At 47.6% G+C, this 11557-nt stretch overlaps 1 long non-coding RNA gene across 1 annotated transcript; it reads right to left on the reverse strand.

Moving 5' to 3' along the window:
- Positions 1-2262: 2262 nt before the first annotated feature.
- LOC110431517 lies at positions 2263-3710 on the reverse strand. Its single transcript, XR_002448957.1, has 3 exons — positions 3600-3710; positions 3397-3484; positions 2263-2342 (listed from the first exon to the last, which is right to left on the reverse strand). It is a non-coding gene; the product is annotated as an uncharacterized LOC110431517 (long non-coding RNA).
- Between the last annotated feature and the right edge of the window lie 7847 nt (positions 3711-11557).

Consider the following 11557-nt stretch of genomic DNA (forward strand, 5'->3'; position numbering starts at 1 on the left):
TAGTACTCCTAGGTGAAGAGGCTCAAGTGGAAGGTTGGTTTGATCTGTTTGGAGATAGTGCTAATCTTGATGCAAGATAGGTGCACGGTTTTCATGGAACATACCATATGCTAAGAAATCTATTTGGATGCATCGCAATAGAACTCCTAGATGACATGTATCATATGGAATCACGCTTTGGTCTATTTGGAGACAGAGTTAGTTTTGGTGCAAGATAGGTACACAATTTTCGCCTAATGCATCATAGGCTAAGAAACCATTTTGGATGCACCCGATGATACTCCTGGGTAAAGGGGCTCAAGTGGAAGCTCAGTTTGCTTTGTTTGGAGATAGTGCTAATCTTGATGCAAGATAGGTGCACGAATTGCATTGAACGTACCATATGCTTAGAAATATATTTGGAAGCACCCAATAGAACTCCTAGATGATGTGTGTCATATAGAATCTCACTTCGGTCTCTTTGGAGATAGTGTTAGTTTCGGTGCAAGATAGGTACACGGTTTGTGCCAAATGCACCATAGGCTAAGAAACTATTTTGGACGCATGCGATGGTACTCCTTGGTGAAGAGGCTCATGTGGAACCTTGGTTCTGTCTGTTTGAAGATAGTTCCAATCTTGATGCAAGATAGGTGCACGGTTTGCATGGAACATACCATATGCTTAGAAATCAATTTGGACACACCTGATGGAACTGTAGATGCACCCGATGGAACTACTAGATGAAGTTTGTCATATGGAATCTCGCTTCCGTCCAGTTGGAGATAGTATTAGTTTCGGTGCAAGAGAGTTGCATGGTTTGTGCCCAGTGCACCATAGGCTAAGAAATCGTAGTGGAAGTTCCTGATGGTACTCCTAGGTGAAGAGGCTCAAGTGAAAGCCCGGTTCGGTCTGTTTGGAAATAGTGTTAATCTTGATGAAAGATAGGTGTACGGTTTGCATAGAACGTACCATATTCTCATAAATCAATTTGGACTCACCCGATAGAACTCCTTGATCATGTGTGTCATTTGGAATCTCGCTTCAATCTGTTTGGAGACATTGTTAGTTTAGGTGGATGTCACACCCATATTTTAAGAATAAAATAGGATGCATAAATGACTCATATGTGCCCCAGGAATAGTCGCACACATAAGTAGACAAATCTCCAATGTACCATTGCAGTGTTTATTACATAGCGGAATATAATAAATCACATAGTCTCATACAAAAATGATAGCATAAAGTAAGCAACGCTCTCGACGGAAGCTCCACACAGGGACACTGTTGACTGGTTGACTCCAAACCTAGTACTCATAACGGTAATCCTCATTCCAGTCATCTTCATTATCATATCCTGAGGTGTTGGGAAATTTGCAAGAGTGAGCACATATCGTACTCAACAAGTATAACCAGGGGTTCATGAGGCTCAAATAGCTGACACTGGTTTGACTGCATTTAGCTTTTAATAGTGGATAGCATGTTCATAATTAAATAGCAATTGTCAAGGAAGCATAAATAATCCATTAATCCCATGATCAAGTGTAAGCATAATTAATCCATAGCATAAACGATAATCAAATGAACATAACAACTTAATAAGCTCATCGTCGTCGCAGCAAGAACCCCCAAGGCCGCTCATAACCGTGAGCACGGCTAGTATACCAGTTTTACACTCTGCAGAGGTTGTACATCTTTACCCATGAGTCATGATTTACCCTTTCGCCCGAGGTAGCTAATCTCTTAACCCCCTTCCTAGGGAGGTCGGCAGGGATCACTATGAAGCCTTTCAAAAGTTCGTCTAACAAGTTAGGGCCGCAAGGTTTCCTTTGCGCGCAGATATAGAGCCCCCCTTCCGATGGCACAATGACTCGCAGCCTATACTCATACAGACAGAGGCCACACTATACCCAAAACGGTTCAGCCCCTCCGCCCTTTCGGGTAACCTCTAACCAGCTAGAAAAGTGCTTCATACTGAGCTAAAGCCAGAGCCATTATAGCCCTCATGGTTGCACTGTTGTCCCGGTGATCACTTACAGACAAGATCTCATATAGTTATTTGTCATTCTTTTATGTTCATTGCATAGCTATTAATCATCTTACAAGATCATGGATTATATCAAGCACTAGCACATCTACACCAAATGCATATCAAGTAGGTAGCAAGGAATCCAGGTAACAATCATCTATGATTTTGCTAAGGTCGACAAGGTGATAGCATGCATATGACATATATGTGTAGTTATAAGTGAATAGGTAACAAGGATGATCCCAAGTTATACTTGCCTTAAACACTTGCTTAATCCTCACATCATCAGCTTTCTGTCATCATCTTCTGATCTTCAATGCCCACAAACAGTTCTCGTCTACTCGCATGAAGCACCACGCATAGGCAAACATACAAAGCAACAAATAAAAGAAACTAAGAACAACACACCAATCAAAAAAAGAAAGCCTTAAAAGAGAGCGCACTAAACGTTACGGGTCGATGCTAAGGTTATGAGAGACGCCGAAAGCAAAACTATCGTAATAAAGAAATGACTACCTGTAGTTTTGGATAATTTAAAAGAGACAACAATGATCTTAATATGTTTTATTTAAGAACAATCATGCGTAACCTACTAATTCAAATTAGTCAAATTATATTTTAATTTTAAAAACAAAGTAGAACTTATTATATTCTATTTATGAATACATCTATTATATAATCGATAATCATATTTTAAATATAGGCATGCAAGCATCATTTTAATCAAAGTAAACTTTAACTTTTTAAAGAATATGTGAGAACATCTATTCAAATTATACATGATACGTGTTGGAGATGATCAAATGTTATTCATACATAATTTTATATCGTTTATGCCAGTTAAACTTTAACTTATAAAATTACGTAACATGTGAGCACTAAAATAAGTTTATGGTATATATCGTGATTGTCTAAGCAAAATATAATTAAAACATATTCAAGTTGCTATTAATTAAATTCATGCTCACATAATTACAAAGGATAGACAAACCCATATTATTTTAATTATAAAACTAACTATAAGGATATTGAGCAATTAAATATTTAGAAATATATAGAAAACATGTGACATGAAAAACACTAGCACTAACGCGTAGATTACATTGATATGAGTCTAATGCAACTTGAACAAACAAACTCAGAGTTAAAATGAGTATTTTATAGCTAAAACAAGCTAATGTATTTTCTCTATATTTCTAGATTTGTTTTTCTAAAGGAAAACGGTGACAAAACTTATCCACGACATCACGTATTCATGGAGCAAAAAGAAATTCTAAATCTGATTTCTTTTACCACCGATTAACAAAAGTAATACATAAATGTTGATTTCTCACTCGATCCACGTGCACTGAAAATTCTGAAATTCACCCACAAACCACAGTCCTAATTACCTTGATCCATGTGTGTCGGTGAGAGTGAAAGCCAGAGAACGCAGCGCCGGGCAGCGGTAATCGGTAACAGCAGCATGGACTTCCACCTCTGCACAGTACCACCGATCAACACAGAGGACAACAGCTTCTGCAGTGCGCCGATTGATGAAACGGAGGAAATCGACGAGCAGATGAATTCGTCCAACAGCCGAAAAATACTGTACCCGATGACGACTGCGGTGGCCAGGATGGAGCAGGACGGCATGGCTCTAGGGGAGATTAGTCGGCACCGGCGGCGGCAGATACGATCTAGGGCAAAAGCAAGAGCCTGTTCTGTTGCAAGATATATATATATATATATATGGTAGAAGATATGGGCCGTTTTAAGATCAAAAAGGAGTTGGCTTCCTGGTCTCCCTACGATAAGACGTCGGACAAATTGAGCTGCGGTCGGATGGTGGGTTTGAGCCCAAATTAGCAAGAATTTTACACAAAGTAAAAGGGAGCTTTAACAAAAGCATGACAAACTCATGGGTGAATTGGAAGATGAATCCAAATAAAGTATTTAGAGCTCATGAAAAGATATCTAGGAGCATCTAGAAATTAGATTATGCTCAGAGTCAAGTGGAAATAAATTCCAGGAAAAATGCTGAAAATAATTCTTCATACGTTTTAATAGGTCGGTTCATGGAAGGTGTACCCAAAGGAATAATTTAAAATAGAATAAAGGGATATGGAAACTCTAAATAAAAAGATTAATGATCAAGAAAGAGAAGACTTGATTATATAGAAAAAAACTGGAGACACGCCGGATAGAGATCAACGACTTACTAAACGCGCTTATTAAAACTGCACCCGCTCACAACACAATCAAGAAAGAGAAGACTTGATTATATAGAAAAAAAACTGGAGACACGCCGGATAGAGATCAACGACTTACTAAACGCGCTTATTAAAACTGCACCCGCTCACAACACAAAGTCAAGCGACAAGCAAGCATCACCTCACATCAACAAAAGCTCATCAAGTTAATTCAAAACAAATTTGAAAATTAACATTCTCCTATAACTAAATTTGCAGTGACTCCAAACTAAACTTGGTAAATTTTATCCAAATATCAAAATATATATTTTTGTTAATGTTTTCTACGCACAGCCCAAAATCAAAAATTTTGGGGTGTGACAGTGGAAGATTGGTGCATCGTTTGCGCATAATGCACCATATGCTCAGAAACAATTATGGAAGCACCCGATGATAATCCTAGGTGAAGAGGCTCAAGTGGAAGGTCGGTTCGATCTGTTTGGAGATAGTGCTAATCTTGATGCAAGATAGGTGCACGGTTTGCATGGAACATACCATATGCTAAGAAATCCATTTGGACGCACCCAATAGAACTCCTAGATGACATGTGTCATATAGAATCTCGCTTAGGTCTGTTTGGAGACAGAGGTAGTTTTGGTGCAAGATAGGTACATGTGGGGGTATAAACCCCTATACCCTTACGGCTGGACTTGGGCCAGGAGGCTTGGCCCATTACGAGACGAGTCCAAAGCTTGATCCGACAACCTGGAGTTCCGCGCAAGGAAACAAGATGTGGAGATCAAGCAGGATTCTGGTCGGTTAGAATAGGAATTGATATCGAATTATCCATGGCAATTGTAACCGACTAGGATTAGTTTCCAGATCTGTAACCCTGCCCTCCAGACTATATAAGGAGGGGCAAGGGACCCCCCTAGGACACATCATATTCTCTCAACACAAATCAATACAACCAGACGCAGGACGTAGGTATTACGCCAACTCGGCAGCCGAACCTGGATAAAAAGCTTGTCCGTGTCTTGCGTCACCGTCGAGTTCGTAGTTTGCGCACCGTCTACCGATAAACTACTACCGTGGGTATACCCCAAGGTAGACTGCCGACTAGCTTTCGTCGACAGTGGCGCGCCAGGTAGGGGGTGTGCGTGCAACTTTTCCGGCGAACAAGATGGTCACGATCCCAGCTTCCGCGACCGTGCCCGAAGGCCTCACGTTCACCGTCGGCCAGATCACGTGGACGACGTGCAGCGGCGGCTTCGCGACCACGGTTCCGAAGGAGATCCAGATCCAATCTGAGATCACGCCGTCTCCGACCACACGCATGACGGCACCAAGCGCCCGACCACCGTTCCCACTCTACAAGGGAAAGGAGATCGACTGCTCGGACCTCCTCCAAGCGCTCGATCGCACTGACTCCAGGCTACTCGAAGTCTCCCAACTAATAGATGGAGTTCTGCGCCGGCCCGACCAAGCTGCTCGAGCGGATTTTTCGAAATCCCGCCGGCCAACTCGTGTCGCCACACACGAACGGCTGGGAACGTCCCTGACGATAACCTCAACCCCCTCAGGACGATCCGTCGAGCTCAAAAAGGAAGACTATCCTCGCGGCCTGAACAACTCGGCCTCTGTTTACTCACAGCATGTCCAATCCGTTTCAGCAAGGCGGGTTGGTCGTCGACAAGGAACAATCGTCACCATGTCAACATGGTGACAATCCGAGAGCTACGGGACGGCCAGGTTTCCAGCACCAACTCAAGCACCGGCTCCGTCCCCACCGAGGTTATAAACACCGAAGACGAGGGCTACGACCTGGATTTTCCTTCACACCCTCCGGGTTTCGACCGATTCCCGATATTCCCCCCCCGGCGAGGGGATATTGTGTTCAATGCCAGCGCCGACGAACCGGCTGTTGACGGAGAAACAGATGACCAGAGGCAACTCCGCGAACAGCGTAACGCCGATCGCGCCCGACGGCGTGCGGACGAGCAACAACAGATGCCACCAAGTAACCTCAACGATGCCTTTGACATGGTCGGGGACCAGCCAGTCTACAAAACGCCAAGCGCCAACGTGGCTGTCGCCATGGCCAACCTGGATCGGCTTCCTGACACCCCCGAATGCCAGGGAGTCCGGACCAGCATCCGAGCACACCTGATCGCCGCAATGGGACAGACAGCCACTCTACTCAAGAGAGTCCAGGACGTCTCTTATACGGAAGCCGCCTCCGACCAGACTAATCATAGCCAAGTCTCACCCAGCAGGCGTCACTGCAGCCGCTCCCCCGACAACCGTCGAGGGGACTCGCGGCGCGACGATGGTGGTCGGGACGCCGATGGCCGCCGCAAGCAAATTCATGGCATACGCGGCCAAGAAGAAGATCAACACAGGGATCTCCGCCACAACATCCCTCCCAAAGATGCCCGGGACCGCATCAACAGGCGCGCCGCAGAGAGAGCAGTCCACGAAGACCTGCGCCGCATCGAGTACGATGCGACCCACGGTCCTCCAGGCCTAAGACAGTTCTCCTCACACCTCCGCCAGGTCGTGTGGCCCCGCAATTTCAAGCTCGAAAAACTTAAAAAATACGACGGCAAGGAAAATCCAGAGAACTGGATCACTCTCTATGAAATCGCCGTCCGATCAGCGGCAGGAGATGAGCACGTCATGGCTAACTACTTCCCCGTAGTCCTCGACCAGGCTGGTCATCAGTGGCTTCTCGGCTTGCCCGAGGACTCCTTCGACTCTTGGGAAGAGCTACGCCAGGCTTTCATCGACAACTTCATCGCCACATGCGAGCAGCCCGGAAACAAGTATGACCTTGAAAGGATAAGAGACAGGAAGAATGAACCTCTGCGCGATTACATCCGACGATTCTCGGATATGCGCCTCAAAATCCCAAAGATTTCTCATGACGAGGCCATATCAGCCTTTATCAAGGGCTTGCGTTTCCATGAAGCGCTGAGGAACAAGCTGTTGCGTAAGCGCCCATCAACGGTAGCAGAGCTCCTCGCCACGGCTAAAAATTACGCCGATGCTGATGACGCAGAAAAACTAATCCGAGACGATGCGAGAGGCCCCGACCAGCCTTCCCGGCGAGATGACGGTCGTGGTCGCTACGACAACAGAAATCACCGCCGCTCTGACAACCGCGATCACCGAGAGGGTTGGGATCGGCGGCGCGACAGCCGCGACGACTTCAGAGGAAAGCGCCCTCGCGAATACGACCACGAAGTAAATACGGTCAAACGTCCCAATGGAAGACGGGACTACCAAGACGACTACAACAAAACGTTGAAGGGACCGTGCCAGCTACACCCAAAGTCTAACCATACCATGGAAGAGTGCCGCGTCCTTAAAAGTATCTATACACGGCGGGCCGCCCAAGAGGACTCCGCCAAGAAAAATAACAAGCGCGACGGGCACGACCACGAAGATGTGGATGAGGACCAAGACAGGGACCCCCGACACCAATACGTCAGCCCCACCGACGTGGTCCACTCCATTTTCGGGGGCAAGGTCTCCACTGAGTCTAAGCGAGAAAGAAAGCTGTTAAAGAGAGCCTGCCTCAACATAGACAGCACGGACGGGCTGATCGCAGATCCGAAATTTCCCGCGTGGTCCCACAGGGAGATCTCGTTCAGCAGGAAGGACCAGTGGGCCGCTATCCCAGAGCCGGGTCGTTTCCCACTGATTCTTGATCCCTGCATCAATAGCATCAGATTCGAGCGCGTGCTCGTGGACGGGGGAAGCTCCATCGACATCCTCTTCCGCAACAGCCTGCCCGCCCTCAAGATATCACCGGCACAACTAAAACCTTACGACGCCCAATTCTGGGGGGTTTTGCCAGGTCAAAGTTCGGTGCCCCTCGGACAGATAACATTGCTTGTCCAATTCGGCACACCCGATCACTTCCGGACGGAGTTCATCAACTTCGTAGTCGCGGATTTCGACGGGACCTATCACGCCATACTGGGCCGCCCATCGCTGACAAAGTTCATGGCAGTCCCGCACTACTCATACCTAGTCCTTAAGATGCCCACGGAGAAGGGTGTCCTAACCGTCAGAGGCAACGTCTACACCGCGTACACCTGCGAAGAAGAAAGCTTCAAGATCACCGAGGCAATCGACCTCTCAATCCGCATGGCGGAAACAGCGAACCAAGCCGCACAGCTGCCTCCCGACCAGCTCCGATTACCTGAGCAGGAGACAGCCAGAAAGAACTCGAAATCCAAGGAGTACAAAGAAGTGCAGCTGGTCGAAGGCAACCCCGAGAAGACAGCCCTCATCGGGGCTAACCTGGATCCAAAATAGGAAGACGCGCTCGTCAGGTTTCTAAGGGACAACGTGAGCGTTTTCGCATGGAAACCCGCAGACATGCCCGGCGTCCCACGAAACCTGATCGAGCACTCCTTAAATGTCTCGAAGACCGCAAGACCAATCAAGCAAAAACTGCGACGGTTCGCTCGTGACAAAAAGGAGGCTATTAGGACAGAAATAACACGGCTTCTAGCAGCCGGGTTCATAAAAGAAGTGTATCACCCCGATTGGCTCGCCAATCCGGTTCTTGTACGCAAAAAGAATAATGAATGGAGAATGTGCGTTGATTACACCGATCTCAACAAACACTGTCCTAAAGATCCTTTTGGTCTTCCTCGCATCGACGAGGTGGTCGACTCAACGGCCGGATGCGAACTACTCTCCTTTCTAGATTGCTACTCTGGTTATCACCAGATCTCGCTAAAGGAAGAAGATCAGATCAAAACATCCTTCATCACACCCTTCGGCGCATACTGCTACACTACCATGTCTTTCGGACTTAAAAACGCCGGGGCCACTTATCAAAGGGCCATCCAGCAATGCCTCCACGACGAGATTCGCGATGACCTCGTCGAGGCCTATGTGGACGACGTGGTCGTAAAAACAAGGGACGCGAGCACCCTAATCGACAACTTAGACCGAACCTTCAAGGCACTCAATAGGTACAAGTGGAAGCTCAACCCCAAGAAATGCATTTTCGGCGTTCCTTCCAGTCTACTGCTCGGCAACGTCGTCAGTCGCGACGGCATACGACCAAACCCTTCAAAAGTCAAAGCCGTACTCGACATGCGACCACCGAAGAACGTCAAGGATATTCAGAAGCTAACCGGATGCATGGCCGCCCTCAGTCGGTTCATCTCAAGGCTGGGAGAAAAAGGCCTCCCTTTCTTCAAACTATTGAAAGCGTCAGAAAAATTTTCTTGGACAGAGGAAGCCGAAGCTGCGTTCACTCAGCTTAAGACCTTCCTCACTTCACCACCTGTCCTCACAGCGCCTCAGCCCAATGAAGACCTACTCCTTTACATTGCTGCAACCGACAGGGTTGTTTCCACGGCAATAGTGGTCGAGCGAGATGAACCAGGTCACGTCTTCAAGGTCCAGAGACCCGTTTACTTCATAAGCGAAGTCTTAAACGAGTCCAAGGCCAGGTACCCACAAATACAGAAGCTTATATACGCCATCCTGATAACGTCAAGAAAGCTGAAGCACTACTTCGACGGCCATCGAGTCCTGGTGACAACCAGTTTCCCTCTCGGGGACATCCTGCGCAATAAAGACGCCAATGGCAGAATCGTGAAATGGGCAATGGAATTATGTCCATTTTCCCTGGAGTTCCAGAGTCGCACCACTGTCAAGTCTCAAGCCCTGGTCGATTTCATTGCCGAATGGACGGATCTCAACGAGCCTTCCGTTCCCGATGTCTCAGACCACTGGTCAATGTTCTTTGACGGGTCCTTGAACATCAACGGTGCAGGCGCTGGGATATTGTTCGTATCACCCAACAAGGACAAACTCCGTTACGTCCTTCGGATCCTTTTTCCGGCGTCAAACAACGTCGCCGAATACGAAGCATGCTTGCATGGCATACGACTAGCCGTTGAACTGGGGGCCAAGCGCCTCTACGTCTATGGCGACTCCGCTTTGGTCATCAACCAGCTCAACAAGGAGTGGGACACAACCCACGAGAAGATGGATCTCTACTGCAAAGAAATTCGCAAATGGGAAACTAACTTCTATGGCATAGAGTACATCCACGTGGTCCGGGATAAGAACCAAGCAGCGGATGCGTTGTCAAAGTTAGGCTCATCTCGGGCCCAAATCCCGTGGGGTATTTTCGTCCAGGACATCCATGAGCCGAGCATAAGCTCCTCCCTGGTCGACAAGCAACCCACCGAGGCAATGCTCATAGACGACGCCACTCCGACAACTGGCGGGCGTGACTGGCGTACCCCGTTCATCAAATACATATCAGACGGGACAGGCTTTCAGGACAAAACAGAGAACGAGCGCCTCATCCGACGATCAAAGAACTACATCCTGGTCGACGGAAAACTCATGCGGAAAAACGCAAGCTCCGAAGTACTGCTCAAGTGCATACCCCAAGATGATGGTATCAAGCTCTTGGAGGACATACACGCTGGATCCTGCGGCAATCACGCCGCATCTAGAACGCTGGTCGGAAAGGCTTTCCGAGCAGGTTTTTATTGGCCAACCGCGGTCGGCGACGCAGAAAAACTGGTTCGGCATTGCGAAGGATGTCAGTTTTTCGCTAAGAGGACCCACGTACCTGCCCACGAAATTCAAACCATCCCGTCGTCTTGGCCCTTTGCTTGCTGGGGGCTTGACATGATCGGACCATTTAAACCAGCCCCGGGCAATTTCAAGTTTGTCTTCGTGTTAATCGACAAGTTCTCCAAGTGGATTGAATACATGCCGCTGGTCAAGGCAACCTCCGAGAAGGCTGTGGAGTTTCTCAATCAAATCATACACAGATTCGGCATCCCGAACAGCATAATCACCGACCTGGGCACCCAGTTTACTGGCACCACTTTTTCGGATTTCTGCGATGACAGAGGCATAGTCATAAAATATGTGTCAGTGGCACATCCACGTGCCAACGGTCAAGTCGAACGTGCTAACGGAATGATCGTTGACGCCCTAAAGAAAAGGCTGTACACCGAAAACGACAGAGCACCCGGTCGATGGATGAAAGAATTGCCGGCAGTGGTCTGGGGCCTCCGAACTCAGACCAGTCGAAACACAGGGGTGTCTCCCTACTTCATGGTATACGGTGCAGAGGCGGTCCTGCCGTCTGACATACACTTCGGATCCCCTAGAATCGAGCACTTCGACCAGGCGACCGCCGACAACGCCAGAGAACTCGAAATCAATTGCATGGAGGAAAAGCGTTTAGTTTCATGTCTCCGAACAGCAAAATATCTCGCGGCAGTCAGGCGATACTACAACAGGAACGTCAAGGACCGTTCCTTCGTGGTCGGCGATTTGGTGCTTCGATGGAAAACAAGCCAGGAGGGAATGCACAAGCTAT

This window comes from Sorghum bicolor, unplaced genomic scaffold (genome assembly GCF_000003195.3).
Source record: "Sorghum bicolor cultivar BTx623 unplaced genomic scaffold, Sorghum_bicolor_NCBIv3 super_49, whole genome shotgun sequence".
Taxonomy (NCBI): Eukaryota; Viridiplantae; Streptophyta; class Magnoliopsida; order Poales; family Poaceae; genus Sorghum; species Sorghum bicolor.